This window comes from Phacochoerus africanus, chromosome 11, assembly GCF_016906955.1.
Source record: "Phacochoerus africanus isolate WHEZ1 chromosome 11, ROS_Pafr_v1, whole genome shotgun sequence".
NCBI lineage: Eukaryota > Metazoa > Chordata > Mammalia > Artiodactyla > Suidae > Phacochoerus > Phacochoerus africanus.
The window spans coordinates 19,728,413-19,751,183 of NC_062554.1; positions in this window are offsets into that span (position 1 = coordinate 19,728,413).

A 22,771-nucleotide genomic window follows, 5' to 3' on the forward strand; every position below is an offset into this window, starting at 1 on the left:
CTCATTTCTCTGAGAAACCAGAAAAAAAAAAAGGAGAAATAGTTGGTGGTGGGGTTAAGTGAAGGACACATTCGTCAAGAACTGATGCCTGAAATGACTCATCAAAGCCGAAATCTGATAACAGAGAGAATTTACATTCGCATCGAGCAGAATACCAGCACGTACCTGATCTCATTTAATTCTCAGAATAACCCTGTGGCGGGGTGACAGGTGAGGGGCGGGGGTTGAGGGTGTGAGAGTGTGTGTGTACATGGGTCTGTGTGTATGTGCGCCCACACTCATGTGAGTGTGCGCTGATGTTACACTTCTCCCTTTACAGAGGAGAGACTAAGGTTCAGAGGGGAGACGTGACGTGTCCACTGGTCCTAAGTGGCGCAGCTGGAACTAGAAGGTGGGCCTGCCTGTCTGTGGGTCCAGAGCCACGTTCACTTTATTTAAGGACAGGGAGACAGATTCTCTGGCCTAGAAGCGGATTGTCTTTATAAAATCAAATAGGATGACATAGAGAGGTTTTTCTGAGGTTTTCTCAGGGACATTCTTCATAAACTCAAGACTTTTCCAGGCTGTTTTAAAATGAAGATAGAAACCCATTGGTCAGCTGACCTGCAGGGAGCTGGCTGATACAGAGCGATTCTCAGCTTGAATCAGGCAAAAGTCTGACTGACCACAGAATCTGGCGCAGGAGACAGGAGCAGAGGGTGGCGTGTTTCTGACCCGCCTGCAGCTCTGGGGAGTGAACGACTGTGGAGAAGGACCCGGGCTGCCTCCCGTTGTGGTCGGCTTTGGGTGGAGAGAGTCGGAAAGATGGAGTGGAAGAGTTAGAACTGCAAGAGGATGGGTGCTTGGCTGGTCCTCACAGTCTCAGATTTATCCATGAACCTTGGGGCCGGTGAGACTTAGAAGAAAAGAGCCACTGACCCGGCCCCGTTTTATATCTTTGTTATACATTTCCTGTCACTCCAACAAAATGGGGAGACCCTCGGGGGCACAGAGTTGGTTTCAAAAACTATGTAGTGTTCTGAATAGATAAAACAAATCTCAGGAAATGGCTTTTTGGTTGCAATAGAAATTTCAAGTTTGTTAAAAAAAAAAAAAAATTCTCTCCATGGATCGAGAGTTCTTAATTTCTCTTCCCTCTCCTTCAAAATTACCTAGAACGGCTTTCAAAATCCTCTTTTATTCATTCACTGCTCGTATTCATAGCGTCCACTATGGGCTCGGTGTGACTCCATGCGGGCCATTGCCAGATGCCAGGGACCCAGGGCTGGTCAAGAGGCTGCCCACCTTCATGGACGTTCAAGTTTAAGGAGACGTAAACTGGCACCATGGAAGGAGACCCCAGAGACTCTAACTCCTCTGCCTCATTTTAACAGGGAGAAAATGAAGGCGCAGAGAAGGGTGGTAGGTCCCCGAAGGTCAGACAACAAGTCCACGGCAAAGCCAGATAAAGAAAATAGTTCTACTTTTCAATTAAGATCCTGATCTGAAGTTATCCAGGAGGCCAAGAAATGCATTATCTTTCTTCCCCTCTGTCCCAGCTCGGCAGATCTCTTTCTTGGCTTCTTGATTATTGGACAGAGTGAATGTTTTCCTACCCTGTCTTTTCTGGAACTGAGCGTGGTCTGTTAGCAATAAACCAGACTCTCCTCACTCTCCGGAACTCCATCTTCTACGTCCTTTGTACGCTCCCCTCTCCGCAGAGGCTCTCGGTTTTATAACGGGAGCCCCAGGACCAGGAAAAACATGCTGCTTGGGTTTTACTTTTTTCACTAGAAGCACCCTCTGTTAACTCTCTCTCAGAAAACACCGTGAAGTTCTGTTTACTGTTGTCTAAGAGATTTGTTCTGGAAGAAATCCTGATGATATTTGTGTTCTCCAGAGAAACAGGACCAATGGGGGGAGAAAACAACAGAGACAGAGACAGAGAAAGACAGAGAGAGAGAGAGCTTTATTTTAAGGAATGGGCTCATGTAATTATGGAGGCTGGCAAGTCTACACTTCACAGGGGAGGCCATCAGGCTGGAGACCCAGGGAAGAGCCAAAGTTGCAGTTCAAGTCCAGAGGCCATCTCCTGACCCTATGAAAGGCTTCGGATCAGGAACATCCTAAATATTCAACAATATTCACTGTGTCAGACACTGTTCCAGATGCGGGCAGCACAGCAGTGGACAAAATCCACAAAAATCCCTGCTTTCCTGGGCTTTGCATTCTACCATGTGAAACAGACAATATGCAACATGGATAAGTGAAATACAACATATAATATGCTAACAAGAAGTGCTAAAGAGAAAAATAAACAGGGAAGGGGACTAAGAAATGCTAGGGAATGGATGTTGCCATTTCATCTAAGGCAGCTAAGGAAAGCCTCACGGAGAAAATGACATGTGACTGAAGACCCGAAGGAAGTGAGAAAGTGAGGAGTGCAGACATCTAGGAAGAGCATTCCAGGCAGGAGATCGCTGTTGTGGGTTGATTTGCTGCCCCCGATCTATACTGAAGTCGCAATGCCCGGTACCTGTAAAGTTTCCTCTTATTTGGAAAGAGGGACTTAGCTGATGTAATCATGGTAAGATGGTCATTAGGTTGGGGGCCCAATCCAATTTCTTTGACTGGTGTCCTTATGAAGACACAGAGCACAAATGTCTAGGGAGAAGGCTATATAAAGACTGAGTCAGAGACTGGAGGGTGTATGGTCAGGCCACTCAAGGTGGCTCTTCTCTTGTTCTCTGTAGGTCCCCGGCCCACCAGCGCCTCCTTCACTTACACCCTGTGCTCATGATTGACCTTCCTGTGAACTTGCCCCAGGCTCCAGCTAGCAATAGCTTATCAAAGGAGCAGTGAGAGGTGTGTCTCTCTCCTTGTTTCCCCGGTAACTAATGAGCCAACCAGACATAATTCCCCCTATAACTGGCAATCTGCCTTCCCTGCCCTCTTCTGGCCCAGAGTAAAGACTGCGGCCATGCCCTGCCCACTGTCTGCAGCACAGAGTAGGGTGTCTCTCCAGGACCTTGCTTCAGACGTGTTAAGTTCCCCCATCCATTAAACCATTCCTATCTCTGCTGCTGACTTCGGCTCTTTCTTGGGTCTTGAAGCTGGGTAAGCACAGGGCCTTGTAGCCCAACAGAGAGATGCAGCTGTAAGCCAAGGAATGCCAAGGACTGACTACCACCATCAGAAGCTAGGAAGAGGCAAGGAAGGGTTCTCCTCTAAGGAGAGGGAGAGGGCCCTGCCAGCACCTCAATTTTGAACTTCTAGCCTCCAGGGCTGTAAGTCAGTAAATTTCTGTTGTTTTAAAAGCCACGGTAAATTAATTGCAGTAACCCTGATAAATTAATACAGCCATGAAGCAGAAGTATGCCTGGCATTGTTGAAGCAATATGAAGTCAGTGTAGCAAAGGTGAAAGTAATAGGCCATCAGAGAGGTTAACAGATGGTGAGATCACAGAGCACCTTACAGGCCAAGGAAGCGACATGACCTTACTCATCAACATGCTTACATATGGTTACAACTGTGGGCTGCTTTTATGGCTGAAAGGAGATGTATAGGAGAACCTGAGTTACATTAGGTAGATTAAATCATCTTATGGAATAGTGAAAAATGCACCAAATGGTGTAAACACGACTTACAATACACGATTTATAATACTTAATAATACCTACAATTAAAACTTCCATTTAACTTGGAGAAAAGACTTATGGCTGCCCGATGGGAGAGGGAGGGAGTGGGAGGGATCGGGAGCTTGGGCTTATCAGACACAACTTAGAATAATAGATTTACAAGGAGATCCTGCTGAGTAGCATTGAGAACTTTGTCTAGATACTCATGTTGCAACAGAACAAAGGGTGGGGGAAAAAATGTAATTGTAATGTATACATGTAAGGATAATTTGATCCCCTTGCTCTACAGTGGGAAAATAAAAAAAAAGAAAAAAGAAAATAAAAGAAATAAAAAAAAATAAAACTTCCATTTGCTCTTTGTGTCTATTTTTTTCTTCTTTTTAGAGCTGCACCTGTGGCATATTTAAGTTCCCAGGCTAGGGGTCAAATCAGAACTGCAGCTGCTGACCTACGGCACAGCCGCAGCAACACCAGATCTGAGCCACATCTGCCACCTATGCTGCAGCCTGTGGCAACGCCAAATCCTTAACCCACTGAGCGAGGCTAAGGATCGAACCCGCATCCTCATGGATAGTAGTTGGGTTTGTAACCCACTAACTCACAACTGGAGCTCCCTTAGGTCTATTTTAATCTACAGTGTTGATGCACAGTTAATTTTAAAAGGATGACACTTTACTTTTCAAAACAGGTTATTAGGTGGCAATAACTCTCTTATTTGAGATCAGTTGCTCACACGAACGGCCAACTGGGTCATCCAGACATAATCACATGACCCCAAATAAAAGTCCCCAAATCTCAGCCTCAGCTGCCCTGTCTGCCACCTTATATCCTGCGGTTTAGTGCCTGCAGCCAACTCATCTGGTCTCTCTGGATTCTCAGGAGAGATGGTCTGACTGGGCTTTCTCCTGTGTCAGCTGTCCCCTCCTGAGAGAGGACTGGGTCAGGGCTGAGGGCTAGGTCACTGTGGATGGAAAAAATGCCCTCCTTCCAAGACTGTGGATGGAGTTTATTTTCTAAGTGGAGGATGTGACAGTGGGAAGGATGTGAGGCCTCAGCTATGGTGTTTGTTGTAGAAGAAATCTTCCACTGAAGCCAGTAATCAGTTTTGAGCACCTCCTCCACTGTGCATTAACTGTCTGACCTTGAACTGAGTCAGTTAAACTTCTGTTTCCTTAACTGAAAAATAGAGGTAATACCCCTACTTCAAATGTTTGTTTTCATTCACTTACATTTAAAATAATTTTACATTTTTTGAGAAGGGCATTAGGTCAGGCACCAGAAAGGTAGAAATAAAAGATGTAGCCTCTGCTGCAGCAATGTCCACAAGTTAGTGAAGGAGGCAGGTAAGAAAGTGAACTCCTTTTCTGATTAAAGTAGCCAGAGTCGGCTTCTGGTATTTGCAGCCAAGAACTCTGATGGATAAAGCTGGTGAGCCCACAGTAGATGGTCCTGGATGCTGGGAAACCAAAGGCCAATAAGTCACTTCTCCCTGGTGCAGACCCAAGACAGAGGCACAGGGTAACCCTCTGCTTGCCGAACTTCTAGCTATCCACGTCCACTGTCACGTTCTATCCTCACACTAGTTCTACCTGTAGGCAATTGGGGCAGGTAGTAAAACAAGTTTGTAAGATAAGAAAGGTGAAATTGGAGTTCCCGTCATGGCTCAGCAGTTAGCAAACCCAACTAGCATCCATGAGGACAAGGGTTCCAATCCCTGGCCTCGCTCAGTGGGCTAAGGATCCGGTGTTGCCGTGAGCTGTGGTGTAGGTCCCAGAGGCAGCTTGGATCCTACGTGGCTGTAGCTGTGGTGCGGGCTGGTGGCTACAGCACCGATTGGAACCCTAGCCTAGGAACTTCCATGTGCTGCAGGTGTAGCCCTAAGTGTAGCCCTAAAAAGACAAAGAAAGACCAAAAAAAAAGAGAGAGAGAGAAAGAGAAAGAAAGAAAGTTATAGCTCAGTGAGACTAAATAGCTTCCCTGAGGTCTCCAAACTACTGACAGAACCCAGACTGCAATCCAGATTTCTTGATTTCCAGCCAGAGGCTCTTTCTGCCAGAAAACACTGAATAAGTAACTTGTATTGAATTTTTAAAAATTCATTCACATATATTCCCTAAAGATCTGTTAGTGGCCAGTCATTGATTAGAACAATGGGCTCCCTCTATTCTAGGCTCAATATTATGTTCTCTGAAAAGTACTAGAAGTATCAGTATGGATATGTTTATTAATAATAGTTTACATTTGGAAAGCAGTATAATGTTGTTAAAATCTGAGCCAGGAGTTCCCATTGTGGCTCAGTAGGTTAAGGACCTAAGGTTGCCTCTGTGAAGATGCAGGTTTGACCTCTGGAGTGGGTTAAGGATTTGGCACTGCTACAAGCTGCAGCATAGGTCACAGATGAAGCTCAGATCCAGTGTGGCCATGGCTGTTGGCTTAGGTCGCAGCTGTAGCTCCGATTTGATCCCTGGCCCGGGAACTTCCATATGTTGCAGGTGTGGCCATAAAAAGAAAAAAAAAATCTAAGCCAGATAGCTTGGGACCAAACCCCGGCTCCCTCACTTACTACTTGTGCATAGGACACTCTGTCAGTGTCCTGCCCCTAATGTCTCAGCCTTCACCTCTATACCCTGAAGTCCACCAGCTCAGAGCACTTATGACTCATGGCGTGAAAGGCACGCTTGGCCCTCCTGCAGGGAAGGCTAGGAAAGCTGGCTATTTTAATCAGAAATTGAGTTTATTTGAGAACTATCAGGAAGACCACAGAATTGATAGGAAAGCAGAGAGTCGAGCTTTGAAAACGGGCATAAACCGAAGGCGACATCTCAAAAGACAAAAGACCATATCACAGAAATACCTCACTCAAGACACTGCTGCCATTCCCACTGAGCAGTGGACCCCAGTGCTGCCACCAACACAAGTTCTATACTGTCCCTATTTATTGGGTCATTTGCTTCAAATTCAAAGTTTAGGTCAGGAGAATCGGCAGGGCCAAACTGAGGTCAAATGCTGTATTCCTGCTGCCAGGGATCCAGGAGGGCAACTGTTTGGTCTCTTTTCCAACTTCCATAAGGGGAAGACATACTCTGTCTCCCATGAGACCCATGTTTCATGCAATGGCAGTTCCCCCAGACTCAGGAAGGGGGCTCAGATGCTGGGCAGCCACCAAAAAATGTAATCCCCAGAGTTATTGTTGTGGCTCAGCAGAAATGAACCTGATTAATATCCATGAGGATGTGGGTTTGATTCCTGGCCTCACTCAGTGGGTTAAGGATCGGGGGTTGCTGTGAGCTGTGGTGTAGCTTGAAAACATGGGTTAGATCCTGTGTTGCTGTGGCTGTGGCGCAGGCCGGAATCTGCAGCTCTGATTCGACCCCTAGCCTGAGAACTTCCATATGCCACACATGCGGCCCTAAAAAGCAAACACAAAAAAGTAATCTCTATTAAATGTCCTATACAAGAATACTCAAAAATCCCATCCAGCTCAGGAGGTGGAGAAAATAAGGATACTGGTTCAAAACTGGAAACGAAGACTAGGAGAAGGTCATGATTTACTGAGTAGCAACAGTGACTTAACGACTTTTTATTTACCAGGAACTGCACAAGGTGCTGGGAACAAAGATGACTAAGACACCGGTGCTGGCCTCAAGGTGCTCTAGCTGGGTAGGGAAGAAAGGCAAACAAAATCCTATAATAAAATGTGATAAGAAAAGGCCGTTACTGAGATATGACAAAGTAGAAAGGGAACATGGAGTAAAGGATTAAGGCTGGGGATCGGGTGAGTGGTCAGGAAAGCTTTCACAGAGAAGATGGGTCTAGAAGGATGGAAGGGGAGAGGAGGTCTTTCCTTTTCATTAGCGGCAAGGCCATGTCTGGTGTGAGTTAATCTTCCTGATTAGCCAGAATCTGGTCCTGGTATTTCCTGCTCAGTCCTTTCCTACTGCCACCAACCACAACACATATGCTACTACGATTAAGGTCTAAAATTAGTATTAGTAAGGCCTATGTGTTATTAGGGTATTGTTAGAGCCAGGTTTTACTTCCTCTGCTCTCCCCTAAATCTCTAGTGCCTGAGTGTATTGACATAAGCTTACTGCTGCTTCTGCTGTTTTTGCTGTTTTAAATGCAACCAACCACATAATCAGATCTGGGCTTATTTATTTACTTATTTTTGGCCATGTTCCAGGGCTAAGGATCGAACACGTGTCATATCAGTGACAATGCTGGATACTTAACCCACTAGGCCACCAGAGAACTCCAGACCTGTGTTTAAATAATGGCTCAGCCCCTGACTAACTATAAGACCTCTCTGAGCCTCGATTTCCTGGAAAGTAAAATGGGAATCAAAATTACTTGCCTGCCAAACAAACACATTCATAGAAAAAGAGACCAGATTATTGGTTACCAGAGGAGGGAGGAGGAGGGAGGGGGAATTGGAGGGAGGTGGCCCAAGGGTGCAAACTTCTGGTTTTGTATAAGTACCGGTCATGTAATGTACAACATGCTTAAAATAATTAGCACTGCTCTATGTTATGCATGAAAGTTGTTAAGAGAATGAATCCTATGTGTTCTCATCACAAGGGAATTTTTTTTTTCTTTTTCTTTAGTTTTGAGTCTATATGAGACGATGGATGTTCACTAAATGTTTGTGGTAGTCATTTCATGATGCGTGTAAGTCAAATCATTATGCTGTACACCTTACACTTACATGAGGCTGTATGTCAACTACATCTCAATAAAACTGGAAGAAGAAGAAAAGCAGAACAAAACAAAACAACTTGCCCTCCAGGACTGCTGTGGGGGTTAACTGAGATTATGTTTGCAAAGTGTCAGGGCTCAGCCGCTGATAGGTGCTGTGACTGCTGGTTTGAGGCAATCCTCTGCCATCTGGTGAAGGTGCAGGGACCTCCCTGCTCTTTCCCTTTGCCCTAAAGGGTTCCATTGAGTGGCTGAGGGGATCACAAGAAGGAAACATCTTCCGGGAGAGAAGGGCCCCAGAGGTTGCGCCAAAATTGCAAGACAACTGAGGTGACAAGGGACTGGGTATGAAGTTTATTGTGGGCTCTGAACCCCTTTCCAAGCCTGACACCCTCGTGAGACTGTGAGCCTGGTTCCTGGGGTTAAGGAAGGCTTTCCAGTCCCACAAGAATGATTTCAAGGGAGTTCCTGTCATGGTGCAGTGGTTAACGAATCCGACTAGGAACAGCTCCGATTGGACCCCTAGCCTGGGAACCTCCATATGCTGCGGGAGCGGCCCTAGAAAAGGCAAAAAGGAAAAAAAAAAAAGAATGATTTCAAAAACAGCCTCCTGCCACTAAGGACGTTTGCCTCTGCCCATTATGAGGCGGAAACCATTTACCTAGATGCGGGCCTGGTCAGACTCCCGTCTCTATCGAGATCAAGCAGCTGGGCTTGGGAGGGTGGAGGGCAGCATACCCATTCACCAGCCCTCTTCACACACTGTTCCGGCACAGCGGCGTTTGAAAACGTGTGCGTGGAACAGGGTGGACAACACTGGGTAGAGGAACACCATGCGCTTTCCGAGGAATAAGCATGATCTTTGAGGGCAATTTGCTACAGGCTGAAGCAGTTTAATAGATGGGGCATATACAGATGTGAAAATGCTGTGTGGCTTGGAACAGATACCAAATTACGTGGAAAAGGAATCTAGATCCCCTTGCTGAAATTCCTGGTGTATAATTTGTTAGTCTCTTCTTCCTAATAAACTATGCTGTTCTATTCCAGCCTTGGACTTGTAGGTAAATTCTGATCAGTCATTCCCTATACAGCTACATACTGAGTACTTAACCACATGCCAGGCATGGCAAGGAGGGTACTAGATTTTGACTCTGATTCTGAAGAAAAGAGAGGAGATGGTTTTGTAAAAATTCAGAGGGCTTCTCCCCTGGAATATGAGTGTGAGGGATGTGTTAATGTCCCTCCTCTCTGCATTAAGGAGGAAATAATTTCATGCAGAATGGCTTAATTCCAGTGTTTAGTGGGCTCCTCGGCTCATCTGGGGGTAGGCTCAGCAATGGGACTGTTGCTATGGTAACCTGGCATTAAAGCACCCTTGCTCCTTTGTGTCGCCCCCAAATTACCTTTACAACCAGTACACACTTTCGGAACATGGAAAGCTCTTCTTATTTTCCACACAGCCAATTATAAAGCCTTATCCAGGGCATGTAAGCAAAGGGAGGGCCCTTTGTTTTTGAGGCTGAGGCTATGCTGATGCTCTTTCCTAAGCCACAAGGATCGAATCAAGATCCAGACTATCTTACTCTTTCATGGAAGATTTCACTTTCAAATCCCTTTCATATATGTGATCTCACTTTTTATCACCATGTTTTTTAACCTCATGCTTAAACAAACCAAAAAAAAAAGCAAAAAAAAGAAGAAACTATTTCACATTTATGCCTCAGAATAACCACATGTGTGAGGTAGGAACAAACATTTTCATTGCACAAATGGAAGTAGTGAGGCTCAGAGTTCCCATGATGTGCCCAAGGTCACATGGTTAGAAATGGGAGGATGAGGAAGGGAATCAGGACTTTAGGTTGCAAATTTGGTGTCTTTCTATTATATCTCTACTGACTCCCATTCTCTTTCAGCCTTTGTTATTTTACAAAAATGTATACAAAACAACCAATTTGTGCTTTATTTTTTAAATGTCTTTATTGAAGTATTATATGTATATTTCATAATATTAACTGATCATATACATACAGTTCAATGTTTTTAAAATTTTTCTACAACAGCTTTGAGATATAATTCATATACCATACAATTTGCAATTAAAATGTGCAATTGAATGGCTTTTAGTATATTCACAGAGTTGTGCAACCATAATTTATTTTATTGAAGTATAGTTGATTTACAATATTGTATTATTTTCTGCAGTACAGCAAAGTGATTCAGCTATACATAGATATACATTCTTTTTAATATTCTTTCCCATTATGGTTTATTACAGAATATTGAATATAGTTTCCTATGCTATACAATAGGACTTTATCCATTCTATATAAGAGTTTGCATCTGCCAACCCCAAACTCCCAATCCAACCCTTCCCTAGTCCCACCCCCTTGGCAACCATAGGTCTTCTCCATGTCTGTGAGTCTGTCTCTGTTTCTAGATAAATTCATTTGGGTCATATTTTAGATTCCACATATAAGTGCTATCACATTCCTCTTTCTGATTTACTTCACTTAGTATGATAATCTCTAGATCCATCCATATTGCTACAAATGACATTATTTCATTCTTTTTTATGGCTGAGTAGTATTCCATTGTATATATGTACCATTCTTCTTTATCCGTTCATCTTCCAATGGACATTTAGGTTGTTTCCATGTCTTCGCTATTGTGAACAGTGCTGCTATGAATAGAGGTGCATGTATCATTTCAAATTATCGTTTTGTCCAGATGTATGCCCAGGAGTGAGATTGCTGGATCATATGGCAACTCTATTTTTAGTTTTTTGCGAAACTTCCATACTGTTTTCCATAGTGCCTGCACCAATTTATTCTCATCAACAGTGTAGGAGGGTTTCCTTTTCTCCACACCCTCTCCAGCATTTGCTATTTGTGGACTTTTCAGTGATGGCCATTCTGACTGGTGTGAGGTGGTACCTCATTGTAGTTTTGATTTACATTTCTCTAATAATTAGTGATCTTGAGCATCCTTTCATGTGCCTGTTGGTCATCTGGATGTCTTCTCTAGAGAAATGTCTGTTTGGATCTTCTGCCAATTTTTTGGCATCATTATAATCAGTTTTAGAATACTTTACCACCTCAAAAAGAAAAGCTCCACCCTTTAGCTATCACCTCACAATCCTCCCATTCTACACCCCAATCCCTAAGCAACCACACTAATCTACTTTGTGTCTTTACAGATTTGCCTATCCTGGAGTTCCCCATCGTGGCTCAGTGGAAACAAATCTGGCTAGGATCCAGGAGGACTCAGGTTCGATCCCTGGCCTCGCTCAGTGGGTTAAGGATCCAGTGTTACCATGAGCTACGGTGTAGGTTGCAGATGTGGCTCGGATCCTGCATTGCTGTGGCTGTGGTGTAGGCCAGCAGCTACAGCTCCAATTTGACCCCTAGCCTGGGAACCTCCATGTGCCATGGGTGAAGCCCGAAAAAGACAAAAAGACCAACAACAACAAAAAAGATTTGCCTATTCTAGAACCTTTATATAAATGGTATCATATAATATATAGTCCCCTGACTACCTTCTTTCACTTAGCATGAAGTTGTCCAGGTTCATCCATGCTGAAGAACGCCTTATGGCCAAATAATATTCCATCGTGTGAATATACACTGTCTTTTTTTTCCCCTGATGTCTTTTGTTGTTACTGTTATTAAAGTTGATTTACAATGTTGTGCCAATTTCTGCCGTACAGCAGGCTGTCTTCTGTTTATCCATTCAACAGTCTATGGACATTAGGGTTGGGTGACACTTGGCTATTATGAATCATTTTGCTATCAATATTCATATACACATTTCTGTGGGTATATAAGTTTCCATTTTTCTCAGAATGAAATTACTGGGTCTAATTTTATTCTTGTCTATTCAGGAATAATTTTACATTTCCGTCACAATACAGGAGGTTTCCAATTTCATCACACCCTCACCATCACTTGGTGTGTTTTGCTTTTTCACTTAACATTATTTCGCAGATACTCTTCCACATCCACATGGCTGTCAGTTTTAACGGTTGCATAGTATTCAAAAGCAGTTAGTTTGATTTTGTTTAGGCACTGTGTTAAAGCTGAGGGTTTGTATTATTTTCAGTTTTATTCTAAGTAGTAGGACTAGGATCTGTGCCACTCACTACTTTTTTCCTTTCGTTTATTTCCTTGAGGTGTGTTGTGAGGTGGAACAAAGGGCACACACAGCTCTTTGTTAACTGCTTCCCAAGTCCCTCTGCAAAGAGTGACTGTGTGTAAAATGTCACCTGCAAATCTTATGCCTGCCTACATAAGCCACAGCCTCTGCAAAACATAAAGCTTTACTGCTTTACTCATATGTGCTAATAATATAGATATAATAATAGAATCTTCAAGCTGCGAAATTTGCATTTAAAGTCATTTGGATTTGGATTTCTTTTGTTGTTGATAAAATTACCTTTTTTTTTTTTTTTTCCTTTTTTGCCACCCCGTGGGATATGGACTTCCCAGGCCAGGCGAGCCAGGAACCAAGCCACAGCTGCAACCTACAACACAGCTGCGGCAACACCGGATCCTTAACCCACTGTTCTGGGCCAGGGATGGAATCTGCATCCCAGCACTTCAGAGATGCCGCCAATCCCACTGTGCCACAGCAAGAACTCCATAAACTTATAATTTTTTTTATCAGCCCTCAGTCGGTCTGAGTCCTTGATCCAAAAAGGCCAAGCAGTTCAAGAGAATCTATGGGTCAAAGCAAAGGGTCACAGATGGAGTTGGGTTTGGGAACCTGGGTTCAGTTATGTTCGACAGGGTTTTGTCACCTGAGGCATAGGTGAAGAGAACGCTGTTAAAATGCTGTACTTACTGGAGTTCCCATCATGGCGCAGTGGAAATGAATCTGACTAGAAACCATGAGGTTGTGGGTTCAATACCTGGCCTCACTCAGTGGATTAAGGATCTGGCATTGCCGTGAGCTGTGGTGTGGGTCGCAGATGCGACTCGGATCTGGCGTTGCTGTGGCTCTGGCGTAGGCCAGCAGCAATAGCTCTGATTAGACCCCTAGCCTGGGAACCTCCATATGCCGCGGGTACGGCTCTCGGACAAAAGACAAAATAATAATAATAATAATGATAAAATGCTGTACTGATTTGGGCAGCTCCTTTTTCAAACTCTCCCTTCATGTGGCATCTCTCCTGATTCTGCTCCTCCCTCTCGGACCTTGCTTTCTCAGTCTCCTTTGCCCTTACTTGCCTCTTAGAGATTGGTATTCCCCACGATTTCATTCCTGGGATTCTTCTTTCACTTAGGACTCAGGGCAATCTCATCCACTCCCATGACAGCAGTGACTGTGTAAATGCTGACAACTCCCCAGCATTTATCTGTAGCCCAGAGCTCTGTACTATAACCAGATGCACACATCTAACGCCCCCTGTACACCTCCATTGGAATGCTCACTAAGCATCTCAGGTCCACCATTTCCCCCTCCAACCAACTCCTTCTTTTTTCATATCTTTGTGATGGTGGCAACATCCACCAGTCACCCACGTCAGAAACCTGGAAGCGACTTCAAACCCCTTCCCCACCCTACATATATATATCCTTAAATGCCTCTCAAGTGCATCTTCTTTCCTCCACTATTATGTTAATTTGATTCATGTTTTCATCATTTCTCCCAATAATCATGGCATTGTTATATACATTAGTTGGGATTTTATCGATCACGATTCTGTCATTTTAGGAAGAAAATAAAAAAACATTTATTGAACAGAGACATACGTGGAATGAAAGGAGGAACTGATCAATCACTGGAAAGGCAGCTCCAGGGCAGTTCCAGGGACCCTGGCAGCAAGCAAGTAGCCCAGGGACTGTCTCTCGAGCATCTGCTTTGAATGTGACTTGGTTCCAAAAGTGTTCAGCCTCTGCCTCTCTTGCTTCACAAAACTAAATTTCTGAGAGCCTGGAGACCAGTGGAGATTAAGACGGTGGAGAGACTGAGTTGAGTGAAGGAAATACACCTGCTGGAGGATAACCTTCATGTACTGGAGGCAATTATCAGATAAAAAGACAGGGCATGAGATGGACAGTCTTTCCAGAAGTTGTCTACTACATTGTCCCAGTTTCAGGACCAGACTCTCTGTCTCTAGTCTTAGCCTTCGGCAACCTCCTTCTGCCAGAATGATTCGCCAAATACAGGCCGGGAGGAAAGAGAAGTAGTGGGGAAAGTATGGACCTCAAATCCTTATGCAGCACTTACTAAGTCTGGGACTTTGAACAATAATAACTGTCATCTATTTGTGTCCCTCATATTTGCCAGTGTTGTGTAGGCACTTCATATACATGATTTCTACCCCTTGTGACAGGTCTGCAAGGTGAATAATATAATTGCCATTCAGGGGAGAGGGGCCGAGCTGTCAGAGTAGAAGGACCCTGAGCTCCCCTCCTCTCACACCAAAATCACAACTGTCTGCAGAGCAACCATCAGTGAAAAAGACTGGAACCTGCCAAAAAAGTTCATCTACAACTAAAGACATAAAGAAGAAACCACAATGAGATGAGTAGGAGGGGTGGACTCACAAATTCATCAAATCCCATACCTACTGCGTGGGCAACTCACAAACTGGAGAACAATTATATTGCAGAGGTTTTCCCACAGGAGTGAGAGCTCTGAGCCCCATGTCAGACTCCCCATCTTGGGAGTCCAGCACTGGGAAGATGAGCCCCCAGAGCTTCAGGCTTTGAAAACCTGTGAGGCTGAATTGCAGGAACTCCCACAGGACAGGGGGACATGGAGACTTAAAGGGTGCACACAAAAGCTCACACACACGGGGACCCAGGGCAAAAGCAGCAATTCGACAGGAGCCTGAGTCAGACCTACCTGCTGGTCTTGGAGAGTCTCCTGGAGAGGCTGTGGTTGGGGGAGAGGGGAAGTGAACAGCTATAGCTCAAGGACATAGACACTGGTCTCAGACACACTGGGGGACATTCAGCCATGTGAACACTGTTGCCTCTAGTAGCTGGACAGCTTGGCTCATCAGTGCCAAGACCTTGTACCACCCACAGCCTATAGGCACCAGTGTTGGGATGCCTCAGACCAGACAACTAACTGATTTGGGACATAGCCCCAACCATCAATAGATAGGCTGCCTAAAGACTAAAGATCCTACAGCCACCTCTGGACATGCCCCTAGACCCAGCTCAGCCTACCAGAGGGCCAAGACCCAGCTCTATCCGCCAGTGGACAGGCACTTGTCCCTCCCATCAGAAAGTTTGCACAGCCTCTAGACCAGCCTTAACCACCAAGGGGGAAAACACCAAAAACATGAAAACTATAATCCCACACCACAGGCCAGACCCCACCCTGGGGCCAGCTGGGCCCCAGCCCTGCCCACTAGCAGGCCAAAGAAAACTTTGGGACACCCCCCCCCCCCAGACCCTATACACCCAGCTGTGTCAGGAACTGCTTACCCAGCCAACAATCTTAAACAATTTTGGGGATCTGGGGCCCTGTAGCCAGATTCCAGGAACCAGTTCTGTCTGCCAGTAGTCTGGCACTAACCCCAGGACCTGGCCTTATCAGTGAGTGGGCAACAGCCCCAGTCTTTGGGACCCTGACTCCACCCACCAGTAAGCCAGCACTAGCCATGGGACCCCAAGGATTCTGCAACCAGCCACCTTATGACCAAGCCCTGCTAAAGAGCAGCCAGCAGCATCTGCATATGGCAGGGTCTGGCAGCCAACCAGACCAGGGACCAACTAAGCCTACCAGACCACCCACATAGTCAGCCTTAACAGAAGGACCACGCAGCTCTTGGGTGACAAGGGGGAAGTGCACTGCTGGGACGCATAGGATGCCTCCTACAAAGGCGAGAAACATAACGAACCTACCACATGCATAAAAATACCAACAGCAACTTAGATAAAATGAGGCAGCAGAGGAATGTGTTCCAGATGAAAGAACATGATAAAACCCCAGAAGAAGAACTGAGTGAAGTGGAGACAGGCCATCTATTTAAAGATGATCAAAGAACTCGGGAGGAGAATGGATGCACAGAGAAGTGAGAAGCTTTTAACAAAGAATTAGAAAATATACTTGCAAAAGAGGGAACTGAGGACCTGAAAGATTAATGAACTTATCCTAGGGCCCATTCCTGGTAAGTAGCAGGATCTACCATTTGACTCAAGGCATTTATTACTGGGCTAGACTCCCTCTCTGAGATCCCATTTCTTCATGTGAAAAATGCATATAATCTTTATTTTTTTTCAGGATGACCTTAGGATTAGGTAGGACTGGCTACATAACTTGAGTCTGGTGCAAAATGAAAATGTGGGATGGTCCTTTGTTAAATAATTATTAAAAGTTTCAAGACAGCACCATCAGAGCATTAAACTGAGTGCAAGTCCCTTGAACACCCACGCATTGGCCCTGGGGTTAGGGCTAATGTATGTAAGACACTTTGTACAAAATAGATGTTCATTAAATTATACCTATAATAATTGTATTAGCATCCTATTGCTGTATAACAAATTACTACAGATTTAGTGGCTTAAAACAACACAAATTTATCTTGCAGTTCTGGAGCTCAGAAGTCAGAAGGGAGTTTTATGGGGCTAAAAATCAAAATGTCAGCAGGGCCACATTCCTTCCAAAAGCTGTAAAGGAGAATCCATTTTCCTGCCTTTTCTAGTTTTCTAGAGGCCTCTTCCTTCATCTCCAAAGTCAGCTGCAGAGTGTGTTCCAATCTCTTTCTGACCTCTGCTTTCCTGGGCACATTACCTTCTCTGATTCTGACCCACTTGAGTTCCTCTTAGAAGGACCCTTGTGATGACACTGGACCCACTCAGACAATCCAGGAACTTTCCCATCTCAAGATCCTTACTTAGGAGTTCCCGTCGTGGCGAGGTGGTTGACGAATCCGACTGGGAACAATGAGGTTGCGGGTTCGATCCCTGCCCTTGCTCAGTGGGTTAACGATCCGGCGTTGCTGTGAGCTGTGGTGTAGGTTGCAGATGTGGCTCGGATCCTGCGTTGCTGTGGCTCTGGCGTAGGCCGGTGGCTACAGCTCCGATTCAGCCCCTAGCCTGGGAACCTCCATATGCCGCGGGAGCGGCCCAAGAAATAGCAACAACAACAACAACAACAAAAAAGACAAAAGCCAAAAAAAAAAAAAAAAAGATCCTTACTTAATCACATCTGTAACGTCCCTTTTGGTTTGCATGGTAACGTATCCACAGGTTCCAGGAGCTAGGATGTGAACATCTTTGGGGGACCACTCTTCAGCCTACTACAATATTATTGTTGTTGTTATTGGTATTATTATTATCATCATCTCATTGTTGTACTGCTCTCCATTTTCAATCCTCCATCAATTCCAGGATAAAGTCCAAATATTTGCAGGACATGGCCAGCTCATTATTGCTATCTGACCTATGCCTATTTTTCAAGCTTCAACTCTACTCCCCCACATGCCTGGAACACTCCAGGAACATTGAACAACCTGTAATTCTTCAATTGCAACCTGTTCTCACTTGCTGCCAGCCTCTTGCCTACCATCATTTCTGCACGGAATATGCTTTCCCACTTCCCCTCTTCAACATTCTTCTTCCCTCTCAATTCTTTTTATTACTATTATAATTTTTTAACACTTAGCCCAGATTTTCTCTTTGTGAAATCTTTGATCCACCACTTATCTGTGACCTTGAGTTAGTTACTTCACTTCTCTAAGTCTCAGTTTTTCTATCTAAAGAATGAGAATAATAAAATAGTTCCTACATTATTGTAAGGAACAAATGACATAATCCACAGAAAGCACTTAACAGACTCTCTGACAGATGCTAAGTGCTCACAAATAAGTTATTTACAATTGTCATCATAAATATTTCTCCCAAGGTAATTTAAGAGCTGCTGCTTCTGTCTTCTAGTAGCCATCAGTACAGAGAAGGTAGCAGGCTTTCCTGTAGTTGCCTGTTGATTTGTCATTCTATCTTGCTGTCCTGACAATTCTTTGAGATTAGGGACTCAATCATTTATTTCCATATCCTTAGTGTCTTACTGCAGGGATTGTACCTGTAGGCTAGTATATATTGAAGCAAAACAGAAAATCACTCTTAGGAAGACACATGCTAATTCTATTATCAGACTAGTTCCATAAAGCATTCATTTCATTCTTATCTTCCTAAAGTACCAGTCTAAAAATATTTCCTTTGCCTACCTTCTATTTAAATAAAAGTGAAAAAAAAAAAAAAAAAGGAGTTCCCATTGTGGCTTAGAGGGTTAAGGACCCAAATAGTATCCATGAGCAGATAGGTTCGATCCCTGGCCCTGCTCAGTGCATTAAAGGGCCTGGCATTGACTCAAGCTGCAGTGCAGGTCACAGATGCAGCATGGATCCGGAGTTGCTGTGGCTGTGGTATAGGCTGGCAGCTGCGGCTCCAATTCAACCCCTGGCTTGGGAACCTTCATATGCTGCAGGTGCGACCTAAAAAGCAATAAAGAAATAAATAAAAGTGCAGCCTTAACAAAACTGACGTTGTTATACCAAATTTCCTCTTGTCTTCCTTTGCTCTAGCCACCTCCTCCTTTTTTCTTTCTACTTCTTCCTGGTCAAAGTCATTTCTTTCTGTGTCATGATTACATCTTTTTTTTTTTTCCCTAAAGTGCGCATTATCGCAAGCTCCCCAGAAAGCTGTGTAATGTTGCCCATAACAAGAGAAGCCCATCCTTCTGTTCACCTTTTGTGCTGCAACCCTTTTGAGTCACTAGGCTATCTGGAACCTTCGCATGGGGACATGTGCTTCCTATCCTTGAAGGTTACGACAGGGTCTATAGCCTCCCAGTCTAACTCTTAGGAATTATTATAAAGAAGGAAGTGCCCTTGAATTCAGATTTTAGGAGGGCGTGGGGTTATCTAATACATTCACGAAATCATGCACTTGACAGGCCTCACAGAGCTCCGAATCCCATCCTTTCACTTGGAGGAGACAAGCGGCACAGTTCAGTGGAAAGAGCTGCTAGCTTTAGAGTCAAGACGGGATGGCTGCTCTTCTGGCAAATCACTAATATCAGCCAGCCTCTGGATCCTCAACTTGACCTTAACATGAGACCTGTCCTACCTATTGTATAGGGTAGATGTGCGTTTTTTAAAAAGAATGTAAAAACACTGCTACTTACTGGGCACTGATATGCACCAAGCAATGTTAGGTGCATTTTCTCTATTTTATTACACATTGAAAAAAACCCAAGGTTCAGGGAATTGTCACACAGTCACTCTTCTAACACCTGGACAAATCCAGGTATTTCTGACTCAGAAGCCCTTGCTGTTGTTGTTTTTGTTGTTTTGTTTGTTGTTAAACCAGACTGCTGCTCATGCATCATGCATCTGAAAACATTTGGGGAGAAAAAAAAAGGCAAAGTTCTGCCTTATAGAAGATTATTATTTGACAGATGAAGAAGCTGAGGCGCAGGGAAATGTGGTAACAAGTTTGAATACAAGTACAGTGGGGCTAGTAGGCGTGCAGACTACTCAGGAACTAAGCCGTGGCTGCATCCAGGTGAAAGCGGGAACTCCAAGAGAGGTGCCCCGTCTCTAGGACTGTTTTCACAGGCTTTCTGCTTTGTGGTTGCATTAGACAGCTTGGATGACACAATCTCAGACAACTGTCCAGGTCATGAGCATCGAGATTCCTCGTTGTGGGACACAGGAGGCCTCCTGTGACTTGGCCCCGGCGTAAAGCTCCAGGTTCATTTCTTGTCAGGCCTTCCCTGGCCAGCTCTCTCCACACCTCTTCTTTGGTCATCATGAACCACTTGCGGTTTCTGGAATGCACCCTCTGGGTGTGCGCCTCTGTGCCTCCGTTTCCTTTACCTGGAATGCACTTCACTCTCTGAGCCCCCAGTAAGCACCTGCTCATTTTCTAACTCTGCTGAAATGTCGTTTCCTGAATGAAATCTTACTTGGCCTTCCCCACCCCTCCCCATTTGAGATAGAATCAACCATTCTGCCCTTTGGGCCTCTAATATCACCTCTACATATTTTGGCATTGGGACATATAACATTTTCATTGCACCAATTTATGCAAACTTTATTGACATGTCTGTCTCCAACTGTTAACACCTTAGAGGTCAGGACTATCTTATTTACAATTGCATCTTTAGTCTGTAGTACGGTGAGTGCTTGCAAGGCAGAGCCTGGTGGTTGGCTCCCAATTTGCTTATCCTTTGCCTGCCTCCTCTTTAAAGCCTGGGAAAACTAAATTCTCTTTTCCAACCTCCCCTGCAGTTATGAGGGACTGTGGGGAAAAAACAGGTCTGGGCAATGACATGTAAACAAAGGTCTTGGAAAGAAGTGAAGAGCTTCCAGGAGAGCTTTTGCATTTCTCATAAAAGGGCCAGAAGGACTGGTGCAAACTGTCTTCCCTTCCTGCCTTGAAAACAAACGAGATGCTGGAGCTGGAGTGGCATCATATTGAACCATAAGGGAAAGCCCCAGAGGATCAATAAGCCTCTCTCTAGATACCTGTTATGTGAGAAAAATGAGCCTCCGCTAGTCTCATTGCTGTTGTTGGGTGCCTGTTACTTGTAGCTGGAAATATTCCTAAATAACTGATGAATAATATTTGATGACCGAAAGAGGTAATTCCTTGTTTAAATTATTATTATTATTATTTGTCTTTCTGCCATTTTTTGGACCGCTTCCGCTGCATATGGAGGTTCCCAGGCTAGGGGTCTAATTGGAGCTGTAGCCACCAGCCTATGCCAGAGCCACAGCAACACGGGTTCCAAGCCGCGTCTGCGACCTACACCACAGCTCACGGCAACGCCGGATCCTTAACCCACTGAGCAAGGCCAGGGATCGAACCCGCAACCTCATGGTTCCTAGTCGGATTCGTTAACCACTGCACCACGACAGGAACTCCAGTTTTTGGGGGTTTTTTGTTTTTTTGTTTTTTTAAATTATTATTATTATTATTTGTCTTTTTTTTTTTTGCTATTTCTTGGGCCGCTCCCTCGGCATATGGAGTTTCCCAGGCTAGGGGTCGAATCGGAGCTGTAGCCGCCGGCCTACACCAGAGCCACAGCAACGCGGGATCCAAGCCACGTCTGCAACCTACACCACAGCTCATGGCAACGCCGGATCCTTAACCCACTGAGCAAGGGCAGGGACCGAACCCGCAACCTCATGGTTCCTAGTCGGATTCATTAACCACTGCGCCACGACGGGAACTCCTTTTAAATTATTTTTAAATGCTTAGTTTAGTACCAGAAACCTCTCCTTAAGGGGATTTCTATATATTATAAGCCCAGTAATTAATATTAATCAAATCAGGTGTGATCTGATTGAAGAGGGTAAGAGATCGGTAGTGTGGACTCCTGATTCTTTTCACCAGATGACCCCCTAAGACACCTAATAAGAAGCCTGAAGGCTTTTCTGGACATTGATCCACTCTCTAACACTGCTGATGGGAGTGTAAATTGGAACAGCCTTTTTGGACACAATAAGGCAGTTTGAGGGCAATTCCTAATACTGTTAAATGATGTAACTTTTGACTTAGCAACACCATTTCTAAGAATTTATCCTATAGAAACACTGAGTTTCTATACAAAGATTTTATTTTATTTTATTTTTTGCGTTTTAGGGGCACATCTCAGGCATATGGAAGTTCCCAGACTAGGGGATGAATCAGAGCTACAGCTGCCAGCCCATGCCACAGCCACAGCAACATGGGATCCAAGCCTCATCTGCAACCTACACCACAGCTCATGCAACACCAGATCCCCAACCCACCGAGTGAGGCCAGGGATGAAACCCATATCCTCATGGATACTAGTTGGATTCCTTTCCACTGTACCACAATGAGAACTCCAAAATATTTTATATATATATGTAAAAATTCATTACAGAATATTTTAAAGTAAAAAACAAACAAACAAACTTTAATGTCCATTAAGGAACTGATTAATTACTTTATAGCACATTCGTCCTCTGGTATATTCTGAAGTCTTTGTTAATATTCAAAGATTTCTAAGATACACTAAAGTAATACGTCTTTAACATACATTTTTAAAGTAACTCACAAAATACTATTAAAAGAATAACTGTATGGTTGTATAAAAATATACATATATAGGTATGTAAATGCATAGAAAAATGTCTTGAAGAAAAAGCATGAAAATATTAACAGTGATTACTTCTGGGTAGTGAGATTGAAGCAGAGAGAACTTTGAATTTCTACTTTGTAAACCCATGTATTGTTTGAGTAATTGACATGTATTTATTTTTATTATTTAGAAAATAGAAAATAACCCCTCACCAAAAAAGATGCAGATGGCAAGTAAGTATATAAAAAGATGTCCAACATCATAGGTTGTTAGGGAACTGCAAATTAAAACAATGAGATATCACTACCTATTAGAATGACAAAAACCCAAAACACTGACACCACCAAATGCTGGCGAGGATGTGGAGCAACAGGAACTTCCGTTCATT